Source organism: Pieris brassicae, chromosome 4 (assembly GCF_905147105.1).
Source record: "Pieris brassicae chromosome 4, ilPieBrab1.1, whole genome shotgun sequence".
NCBI lineage: Eukaryota > Metazoa > Arthropoda > Insecta > Lepidoptera > Pieridae > Pieris > Pieris brassicae.
The window spans coordinates 6,981,554-6,993,733 of NC_059668.1; the positions used below are offsets into that span (position 1 = coordinate 6,981,554).

General features: G+C 32.9%; 1 protein-coding gene across 2 annotated transcripts in view; it reads left to right on the plus strand.

The window, feature by feature from the left end:
- The first annotated feature begins 8,290 nt into the window (after nucleotides 1-8,290).
- Nucleotides 8,291-12,180, plus strand: part of LOC123708830 (protein winged eye) — a 72,644-nt gene continuing 68,754 nt past the window's right edge. For both annotated transcript variants that reach the window (XM_045659747.1, XM_045659748.1), the window contains exon 1: nucleotides 8,291-8,875. The gene's annotated coding sequence lies outside the window, so the exon portion shown is untranslated. The remainder of the gene's footprint in view (nucleotides 8,876-12,180) is intronic.

Genomic DNA, 12,180 nt, shown 5'->3' on the forward strand with positions numbered 1-12,180 from the left:
TGACGAGCGTGTATGTGCCTATTATGAACATATCTCTTTCGCTTCCTGCATTATCATAATAATTCAGGAAGCGAAAGAGATATGTTGGCAGTGAGGTCTGTGGATTCTATCTACCCTTTGGGGAAGAGGTGAGACTTCAACAAATAACGTTAATAAATATATTTGTATAGAAATTATTTCCAGATCATTTGTTATTAAAGTTGTAATTATTTCATTTTGATTAAATTGGACATATGTACTTAACAGATGATACACGAATAGTAAATTAATAGAAAACGATTTGTTGGTACTTCAAAACAGTCATTATGATCAGTACGAATTCATATAATAGGTATGTTTAATAGGAATATGAGTTGTGTTGTCCCTGAGGTGGTAGGATCGTTCCTGGCCAATGGGCTTTCTTCCTACGTGCGGATTTACTACATTTGACTCGTCCTTCCAACGTGAGGAAACTGGCATGCCTTACATCTAAAAAGTAGATGATGATCACACTGGTCTATTAGATGAAGATCACGAAACAGATATCGAAATCTGAGACCCAGGCCTTAAAAGTTGTTTTTTTAATACGAATACCTTAAAGAAAGGTTTTAAGTTGTGACTTGTATTGACAGTTTACATTTACTCATGTTAATACTCTAGGCGAACTCCCTAATTAAATCCAGTACGTAACGATTTTACATTCGGGAGTACGCAGTAAGTCCTGTCCTAGGAGTCCGCGGCCTGTCAGACTTTTATTTTACTGCTCGACAAGATTTAATAATGTCTAAACCATGAGATTAGTAAATGGATAAGGAGAAATTCAGAGACTAGAGGAAGTCATAAGGTATGCCGCATAGGGTCCTGTAAAGTCCTAACATTTTCAAAGAGTCCCTTGAGACATATACACATCACACGGTGTCCTACAAAACACAACATCCGTTCTGGCGTTGATATACATATTATTGAAAACGCAAGGCAGAGTATATTGGAGATACAAAGTAGCATATGCAGAGTCCAATCAAAGGCGGACACAAATTTTTACGAAGACTAAAATCAGACTAACAGTGTTGGCACGCTGAAGCCAGCGTGGTGCAGCGGGTGACTCTTATCCCTGAGGTCATAGGTTCGATTCTAGGCGTCCACCAATGTGTGCATTTAACATTTGTTAAAACGGCGAAGGAAAACATCGTGAGGAAACCGGCTTGCTTTAAGAGTCAAAGAGTCGACGGCGTGTGACAGTCACAGGAAGCTGATCCACCTGATCAGCTTCCTGTGCATGCATCAGGTGCAAGTAGGTACTTGCCGAGATAACCGCTTTCAAACGATATAATATTTGAAAAAATTACGAAACGTACGTCAAAGTATCTTACGTAATTATTATTTTTTTACATTCGTTAGTGTGCTTTTTAACACACAACATTTAAATTAAATATAATATATTTCTGCTTTGCAATTGTTATTGACTGTTTTTTAATTGAAAACAAAACTATAAGTTCTTAAAGCTAGTTTTAAGTATGATGCACGTAAATGTGGACGTTAAGTGTCCCTTTTTGACAGTCCCCACAGCTTTAATCAAACTGAGGGGAATCCCCTCATTTTGACCGATTGCGGACAGCCCATTGTTATGATGGTCTTACAATAATTACCCGCACATTGCATTGTTATTTTTCGCTTTTTGACAATTGTCACGATCTTATCTCGATTGACTATAAATAGTGCTTTTTAAACTTAATGTTTAATTGAAAAACGTTCATTTCCCAAAATGTGGGTATGAGATGATATTTATGTCAGAATAATGATATATCCATTGTGTAAAAACCTACATGGTATGTAAATGACTTCCGATTTTTTTTGATTATTATTGAGTTACTCAATGACGTTGGCGTTTTGATATTTAACCTCAAAATACATCATCTACGAAAAAAAAACTTAATGCAATAGTCAATAGACTGTTTCGTCACTTTTATTTATTTTCAAAGCGACTCAGTGGTAATAACAAAACATATTCTTTTAAGCCAATTGAGCATATAAGTCCATTTATATACGTACTAAAATTGAGTGACATCTAATTGTCTACTGTTCCCAATGTCTATATTTCTATGGCATAACACACAATGTACGTACATTGTGTGGTGCGACTACGTAGTCGTAAAATTTGTTAGTCAGCATTTTCAAGCGACAGGGCGAGCGGTGAGAGATATCTTGAGACAAAATCACTCTTGCTTTGAACAACTGAGCCAACCTGTTGACAACGGTACACTTGAGACAAAAGTTGGTTTTATTTTCTTCAACGTTTCATATTTTTTTTATGTATTAAAACTTAAATCAGATCATAAACTGCATAAACCAGAAGATTAAGTGCCGATATATCTTATATTATATCTTAAATCTATATATATAAATGAATCCCTATTTCCTTTGGTCACGGCATCACACTGGGCCGATTTCGCTAATTCTTTTTTTGTTGTGTTTGTTATCGTCAGGAGAAGGTTCTTATGAAAGAAAAATTAAGGAAATAGCGCGGAAAATCAGTTTCAATTTTATTAAGTTATCCAGACTTTTGTTACAACAGTTATTTTTTTTCAGTGCATAGCGCTTTTACAATTCACACTTTTTTGATGTAACCTTATGGCGTTTGACATATCATTGAGAGATTGCGGCTAGAAAAACAAACAAAGTATGTTGTATTACAATAATTAACACTTTATTTCTGAAATATTTTTTTTTAGTTATTTATACTAACTCGAAATTAATATTGATAGTTAAGACAGGACAAGGTCTGTCGGGTCCGCTAGTATATTATAAACAAATGATATGAACAGACAATTTGCTGTCCGCTTCGATATTATAATTTTTTATGTAAACTGCCTGCCAGTTCTGTCTGACGTAACTGATTCAGCCGCTCATAGCCGTCTGCCAGACGCTAGCAAGTGCGCTGCCGGCCTTTAAATTCTGTTAGTCGTGAGATATTTGTAAAATTGTTGTGTTGTTGCAATCGAAGAGAAAATGTGACTGAAAAAAAAACTCTTACCCTTCAAAGATTGAAACACTATTTTAAAGATTTGGAGGCAAGGTTATTAAGAAGGAATAGTGTGTAGAACTAATTAATGTATCAGAAAGAATCAAACTTGATTAGTAATCATGCGCAGGAAACCATATAATAAAAATAGCGGAAATGTGAAACATACAAAATAATTGGAGGAAATCAATGATGTCAATTAGCATTTGATGTTGTTATCTATCAATGAATGAATGTGGAAAATATGTATTTTTTTTTAAATATATATCAATGTAGCTAATCATGTGAAGTTTGCAAATTTTCAAGCAATTATACATTTTTATTTTATTTACAAAAACTTGCCAACGCTCGGCACACATTGGTACTTAAGGAGAACAAAATACAACGTGACAAGCACTTACAGGCAAACATAACATACACGAATACATTATAAAAACTTAGCGAAAATGGATTTCAAAGTGTGAAATAACTATGGATTGGATACCCTAGCTTATTTATCAGAATGCTCAATCTGGATATCGGGAGTTAGGTTGATGTTTTCTGTATTACGAATGTATTTACGTTCTCTTCTTCTTCAGGTGCTACTTTATCTTTAAGGTTGGCTATAAACAAGTTGAATTGCCGGGCACCTAGCGCTAGTCTGAACAACTCCTCAGCGGATTTGATGCCGGTCCACTCCCGTACTCCCGCAACCACGACATCTCTTTCCATCAGTCTCTTGCCTTGAATGTTGCCTAAGCAGCAACAAGTCGTATTGATGACAACGCAAAACGTGTCCAAGACATGCCACTTTCCGTATTTTTACAGTCTGCATAAACTTTCGTGTCGTCCCGAGTAGATAAATCTGTTCACAAGTTAAGTAACGATAAATTCACAGTTTAAAAACATATGTTACTAGTGTGTAGATAGAAATATATTTTACACTGTTAGTGCTTCGCTGTCAATCTATATTTTATGTATAAATCAGGTATCTGGCTTCCTGAAAATAATATGACCACCATAGCGGTCCGAGTACAGGAAAATGCAAGTCATAAGTTCTGTACCACCTACGTCATTTGTTAGATGTTAGGTAGACCTGCAAAGGTCCTAGATTTTTGAGCAAAACAAACAATTATAGCCACAGATTATATGCCTTTATGCTGTATAAAAACACGCAAATAATAATTGATACCATAGAAATGTGAAAGTGAGTTTATTTCCTCGCCCGTACTACGGAGTATCGAAATTATGTATTTTGGAGTTATTGGACAGTACAAAGAAATCTTGTAAAATATATTATTTTTACGAAAATCCTCAATAAAGGTTTTATATCACATAAAATTACTATAGTACATGCAAATAAGTTTACATTGTGTTAATATTGAGTATGATTTAAAATGTAACACGTGTTATCTTTTACTTTTATGACATTATATTTATGTTGTATTAGATGGCAGAAAACACCTTGCCTGTTACTGTTAGTGTGATATATATCAGTATCTGAAATAATACTAGAACGCGCTGCTTTGTGGTAGACAATTATATTTCATATACAAAAAACAGTGGCGCTACAACCGTTTGGGTCTGTTTCGTGATCATTTGTTTTTTTAATTGTCATGTAGCCGTTGTCTTTTTGGGTCTAAGGCATGCCGGTTTTCTCACGAGCGAGAATAAATGCTCACTTAGAAAATACTATTTATCTATTACGCGTTCAACGCAGACAAAGTTATAGAAATAAAATTTCAGTACAATTGAAGGTTTGGAAGGCAACCTTAATTATAGTATATTGATATTAAATCCACTGAAATAGCATGTTGTTCCTTAGTTACTTGCTCTGCAAAATTTTGTTTAAAACCCGATAAGAACAAAAAAGCAATATTTGTAAACATATTGTCTATTTATGCAGTGTTGGCCTTATGGCTTCAGCGTGTACAATCATCCCTGATCCCCGGCTGTGCACCTTTGCACTTTCTTTCTATGTCCGCATTTAACATTCGCTCGAACAGTGATAGAACACATCGTGAGGAAAGCGGCTTGCCTTAGACCCAACAAAGTCGACGGCGTGCGTCAGGCACAGAAGGCTGATCTCCTACTTGAGTACTAGATTAACAAATGATCATGAAACAGATACAGAAATCTCAGGCCTTGAAGGTTGCCATTGATTTTCTTTTTTAATCGTGAATATATGCTGACCACTGTCGACGCGGTGTCCATCCATAGACCAAGAATTGAACGGTTAAGACGGCAAGATTAATGAGCGAATCAATATCTAGCAATTATATAGGGAAATAATGTGCACTTCATGATATCATGTTATGATATGAAAATTTGATTAGTATATTAGAAAAACAAATGATAAAAGGTAACGGTAAAAGGTGGACCTTTTTAGGTCTGGGCCTATTTCTATTTTAACATAATTACATTGAAAGATTTTAATAAGGATTTGCGAAAAATTCACATCTTTTACGAGATGTCTTTGTTGTTTGTTATTTCGGATACTGGTTCAAGATATCACACTAACAGGCAATGTTCTCCTGCTATCCGAAACAAATATTATGTCATAACAGTAAATTTTAACACGTGTTACATTTTAAATAAAACTCAAAATTAACAAAATGTTAACTTATTTGCAGGTTCCTTAACGATTTTATGTGTAAGTGATAAATAAGTGAAGCTTAGACTTAGTTAAATCATGATAATTTTTTTCTTCGTGTGTAATTGACATTTGGAGGGAAACATCGTAAGAAAACTGGCATTTCTGACACGAAGAGTGTCAGGTTCAGAAGTAGCATTTAAAAAAAGAACAATTTAAATGAATACAATATCTGTGGCTAGGACTGACAGACTTGTAAAACAACTAGAAAGATGGTTCGAGAAAATCTTTATAGACAAGAATTGAGTACTTGTATTACTCTAATTTAGGTATATCTACAGTATTACAAACTAGATCAGAACATAACTAGCATTAATTTATCATTAGAAAACATAATTATCATTGATATGTCGATTATTGTATAAGTAATATCAATTCCATGAACTAATTAAAAATTTCCAAAAGTGATCTTGTTACAAATAGTTCGCTGGTGGCCGGAGGGAGGCAAGCTAATTATATTTGTCTCTTTTCTCTTAATACAGTAACTGGATAAGGCAATAAATATACTATGCTCTGTCTCTTTTTCACGTGTAAAGGCTTCTCCATCCTTGTCTCTTGTTTATCAAATGCTTCTACGAACTTTACCAACCTTGAATTAGTTTGCAAACTTGGAACTGAAGTTCTAATATTTTAGTCTGGATATTTTTAGAACATTGTTAAAAGATAAATGAATCCTAATAAATGAGGTAAGGTAGGGGCAATCTCAAATCATAATTACGAACCTAATGACTAAAGTCAGTATGGTAATCATCGCGGTAAACTTTGACAGATCTTCAAACTACATATATTTAAGCTGTTATAAGAATCTGAGTTGAATGTTCCATTTTCAAATTTGATTGATACTACGTCATTAAATTGTATATTGTAAGATTGACAAAAATTGTGATAGAACTTTGATATCTCTGGAATCATAAAGTTTAATTAGATGACCATATTTTAATTTGATTTTGAAATCGATTTAATTGCTATATTTTTTCACAATACATAAGAAAAAAAGTATTTTGAATATTTTTTAAAAATGTTATAGTAATATTAAATTGTCCAGTAAGACGAGTTAGTTCCTATAGGTCATACTTTTGTTGGACTTGTGAAGCGGGTTTTATTTTGATCGCGACGCGCCGCTTCGATGACGTCACGGCACCCACAGTACTATTTCTAACAGTGTTCTCATTTGCAGTTGAAACATGACTATAATAGCGCTGTTTTGCTATAGTAGCGCTCGCTGTATTGACTTGATTAACGAAAGCTAAAACAAGTGTAACAATCTGTAAATTCATGAAATGAAAAACTTTAATTATTATATATTTGATAGATAGTGAGAAATGTTAATTAAATAAACCTGTTACTAAATTAAAAAAATAAGATCTATTTCGTTAAAGTTTAATATGAATATAATACAATTATATAAGTTCATAAAAGTTGAGATATCGATATTTTATTAGAGTACCAAACGGCGATAACGCAGTTCCTCGCATGCGCAATAAAATATCTATACTAAGCTGAGTTTTAACACGAATATTGTATTTGTAATATTATATAGCGTTTTTTCGTTAAAGTATCTACTGACTATCTTTAATACTGTGGCGCAAGCTAGCAGGGAACTAACTCCAAGACTGGAGTTTACTGTTCGGTGTGATTGTTCGAAACTTTAGACATTCGTTAAAAGCCTTACCTTTCTCGTTTCTTAATTTTTTTTTAAATCCACATAAATACCTACATCTTAAATGTTTATAATATTAGCCATCTTGTTAATACTCAATTTTATATTTAGATTCAGTTCACCTTATTGATAATTTGCATTTATCATAATCAAATTAAATTGACAATTACCAATTACTTTAGATTGGCAATTTTTATGATGTTACTGTCATCAGATGACGTTTGTCAGCTTTAAATCCGATGACGTTTGGCAGCTTTCAATACAAATATTACTTAATCTCTGTTTGCATTCTTCCAAGTCATCACGGTATCGACATTATACGGGAGATACTTAATTGATAGACACATTCAGATATGCCCAGAATAAGTTATATTGCCTTGAAACAGAAGATGTCTTTTCCATTACTGTCAATTGATTATCACAAAGTTCGGGGCGTCATACATTTCCGAGAAACAATATCCATATTCATATCCTTTAGTAATATACATCAAAACTATTGTAGGTAGGTGTAGACTGAAGTGTTAATCTTTCGGAATACATCATAAATAACAATCAACCGTGATTTCACAATGAGTTCATTCTTTCTTTGATTGACACCACGGAATTTAAAAACGCCAGAGCGTATTCATTGCAAAACTAAAGGCTGAAACGTGATATGCGACTTTTTGGCGGTGCTTAATTACTAGAATTACTTCTTCATTACCCCTTTAAGCCCATAACTCTCCCCTTTTCGACGCCGCATAACGTAATACCTGGCAATACCTCGAACTTTGAAACCCTATGCTCTTCAAAGTTTACAAGAGACCGTTGCCTCGTTCGAAGAATGGCGGAATCCTTATAATGCAGGTTGTATACGAAACTTGTTTGACCAGAATTGAGGGAAAAAAAGTGGCAGGCAAGTTCGCCTACAATAGCATTCCGCTTCGGCCCGCCTGCGACCCGCCCTCTACGCCTCCCCTCCTCGTCCCGCCGCTCCAACGGCGCACAGTCCGCGATCAAACATTGAGTACGAACGCGTGTGCCGCGCTTACTGATTCTACTACACAAAACTAGAAGCAATTACTTACTACCACTAAATTGTAAATAGAGCATGTAGTTTTTCATTTGCGTATGAAACTAATCATTTCCCAGTGTGTATTAGGGTACGATATATTAAGTAGAGTGCACTATTTAGTGCATTTGTAGTGCATTGTTACTGTGTGAAGTGTTATATCGCTCCAATTATTCGGTGTTATCGATTTTACGTCCACTCATCCAGAACAGCTGTTTGGGCATGCGAAGGACACGGCTGCCGTTCTATATTATTCTTATTCTACATCAAATAAATTCATATTTGTACCGGTTTTCTGAAAAATAATTACTGTAATTATTCGTATGAAAGACGGTAGGTGATTGTAGTTTTAGACGATGATAATTTGTGTTGTGACGTGAATTTGTCTTGTGTAATAAGGTAAAAAACACATAAACAAAGCAATTTACGTTTTCTTATAACAGTTAGTGTCAGTGAAAAGTGAAATTAGTGTATCATTGAAGTGAATACGCTTTGGATTTTCAATTCGGATGAGGAAAAACACCTATTCTTAAGGTTAGTAATAGTTTTAGTTTGTATATTTCTAGTTTAAATGCTGAAAATACTAAAGATATTGTAGGAGACGGCTCCTGAGAATACCCGTAGGCCTATCCGTGGCGCGGTAATATAAACGCACTTGTTAGTACCTATTTAATTTAAACAAATTTAATTCCAAATTTAAAATATAAGTTCCATTTAATCTATGATTATACTGAAAATGTTTATGATATTTTTTCGGTTGAAAGAGAATTTTCCTTGAAATCCTTAAGTTATAAGATTCTTGGGGCATTTTTAGCTTGTTATTAATAAACTTATGCCAATTACCTAAAATATCAATTTTTAAGTGTTAGCATTACTAAATATAATTCATTATTTTAACTAGGAAATACCTAGGGTCTTATTTTAAAGTCATACAAATAATATGTCATTTTGTACCTGTTTCTTGATATTTCAATATTATAATCTTAAAACAAAGAATTCAAAACCTACATGTTTTAAGATTGATTTGCTTATGGTATAGTATTTTAATAATCTGCAAACTTTTAAAGCTCACAGTATTCTTTATAAGCTATATAAAGCTTGTAGATATGTCTATATGTAAACAAATAGTATGTTAATCCTGCAAAATATAAGGAAATCTAATGAAAAACAATTTAATAATTAAGATTTTTATCTAAAATACTTTTAGATGGATTAATTAGATTATTTTTAAATATATATTTTACTTGAAATAGTTATTTAAGTTTGTTATTTTATAGTATGGAATTACCTAAAGACATGCCCACTTAGTTAAAGTAAAGTTATTAACAAACAGTAAAGTTATATATCTTTAATAACTTAAACTCTTCTATCGATTTGTAGTCACATTATATTACGATATTATGTAGGCACATTACAGTTCTAACCTTAATATATTAGCTGCAATAGATATAGTGTCTCTAGACATCAAAAATTATTGCTTTAAAAAAAATCAAATAAATCAAAAATGTTTATTGTGTCTTAAATTTAACATAAAATACATGAGTTGAGACAGCCCCCGTAAGTTGTCAGAGACACTTGTGTTGGGGTTTTACTTTTAGTATTTTTATCAATCTACAAAATTCCATAGCATTCTGAATTTCCGAATTTTGTTTCTATAGTGTTAAGATATGTGTAGTGTTAAGATGTGTGATAACATTCAGTGCTAGATGTTGCCTTGTTCAACATACCTGAATTTGAAAGCTACTAAGCTATTTTTACAGGGATGAGACTTCTTAAAGGTCCACAAGCCTGTCGGGCTTGATCCATGTTGATGGTTAATGTTTATTATGCTGCTTAAAATGTATGTTATAGATACACCCACAATTGCTTATGTAATCTGAATTATTACAACTTATATACAATTATATGTTCTCTTTAAGGTACCATTCTATTATACTCAGTAAAAACAAGTATATGAGTCATAACTAAGAATACCTCTTTCCCACTATTACCTCATAAGGATCAGAAGTTATTAGGTTGCCTTGTTAGAATTTTTTTCAACTTACTAAACCTTTTCATCACAAGTTAAAAGAAATTTAAAACCTAAATTGAAAATATTTAGTGAGAATATATAGATTTTCATTTGCAGATACCAAGATGTTTAACAAAAACAAGTTTTACAAGTGGATTTTACAAGCAAATACCTATGTAAATCATAAAATTTATAAAAATTTGCACCATAATCCAATCATGTACTGTATGACATTTTAGGGCTAATTCTTTTTTCTTGCATTTTAAATTTATTTTTTATACCAGGATTAGCTTGTTTGTTTCTTAGAACAACTTTCTTGAACTTAGAATTGTTGATTATAATAACAATTAAACTGTGGTAATTTCAATATAACATGTGTTGTATCTGTTTTGGTTTGTTAGTTGTGGTTACTGCCTACTACCGTTGTGGTACTCCATAAGTCTGGTCTATATCCATTAACCAAAATCATCAATATGATAATTTCTTCTAACAGTAATTTAAACTAAATTCTATAAAAAAAAATCATATTTTATACAAGAAATGTAACAGTGTACATATATCTGAGATAAAAATTCATTTTTTAATGCATGTAGAGAAGTTACTAATATTATACTTATAATATTAAGTAGATATTACTTTATATTACTTATATTATATTATATGATATTACTTTATATTATATTAGAATTACGTACCTATTACCACTTAAAAAATAATGACCACCACGAAGTATTGAAATGTGCTCCTGTTATAATAATTTTTATATAAGTAGTGAATAAAACATCTGGACAGCAAATGAGTAATGAAATTTTATTAACGGATATTCCGTCATTCACTATTTTTTATTATCATGATACTCGTGGGATACGTATTTTTAATTCTACCTATTTATTATAATTCTAGTATGGGTTTGTTTTTCTCTCCTTCGTCATGACGTAATTAAGTATAGAGCAGTATACAGGTGACCTAACCTTCTCGTTAAGTGAAATCGCTTAATTTACTATTAGAAGATTGTATTTTTCGATTGATTTTAATATATCAACATGCTTGCGGCGCTTCTTTCAATGCGCATTTTTAACACGTCTTAACTTTAAATCTTTTTTGTGCACTGTCAATGTGTTCATAAATAAGTTTCTTCTTCAAATTGTACCTCAGCCAGAACTGTAAAATATGCCAAACATCAAGAAAAAATGATTTGACAGCGCATGAAACTAGATTATTGTTAGATTGGCGTTGTAGTATTTTGGCCCGAAGGTATGGTAAGCTTTGAAACGGCTATGTAAGTGGAAATAGAAGGTTTTTAGTAAGTCCGTAATAGGTTGGAGAAAACTCTTCTTCGCATTTTTTAAAGAAAATTCACATTTTTAAATATAGTTTATTTACATTTAACTAAGGTACGTACGTACGTACAAACACGTGTTTGTGCGATAACTTTTTGCCATCTTGTAGGTAGGGACATGATCCCATTGCTATAGAAATTCTGGGGTTTCTGATCAAAATACCTCGAGAATTTGTTTTGGCAGTCCTCTCGTGATGTTAACCTGACAATGCCTATAGAATTCTTAAGAGACCGAAACAGGTGGAAATCTGAAAGTTGCAGGACTATACGGCGGATGCATTAAAACCTCCCAGCCAAGCTCTCCGATTTTTTTCTGAGTGACTAAAGATGTGTGAAGTCTAGCGTTATTATGGTGAAAAACCACACACACCCCTTCTGTTTATTAATTCCGGCCGCTTTCTCTCAACTTCTTGCTTTAATCTCATCAGTTGGTCGCAGTAGAGTTCAGAATCGATGGTCCTTCCTGGTGGTAACAGCTCATAATGAATA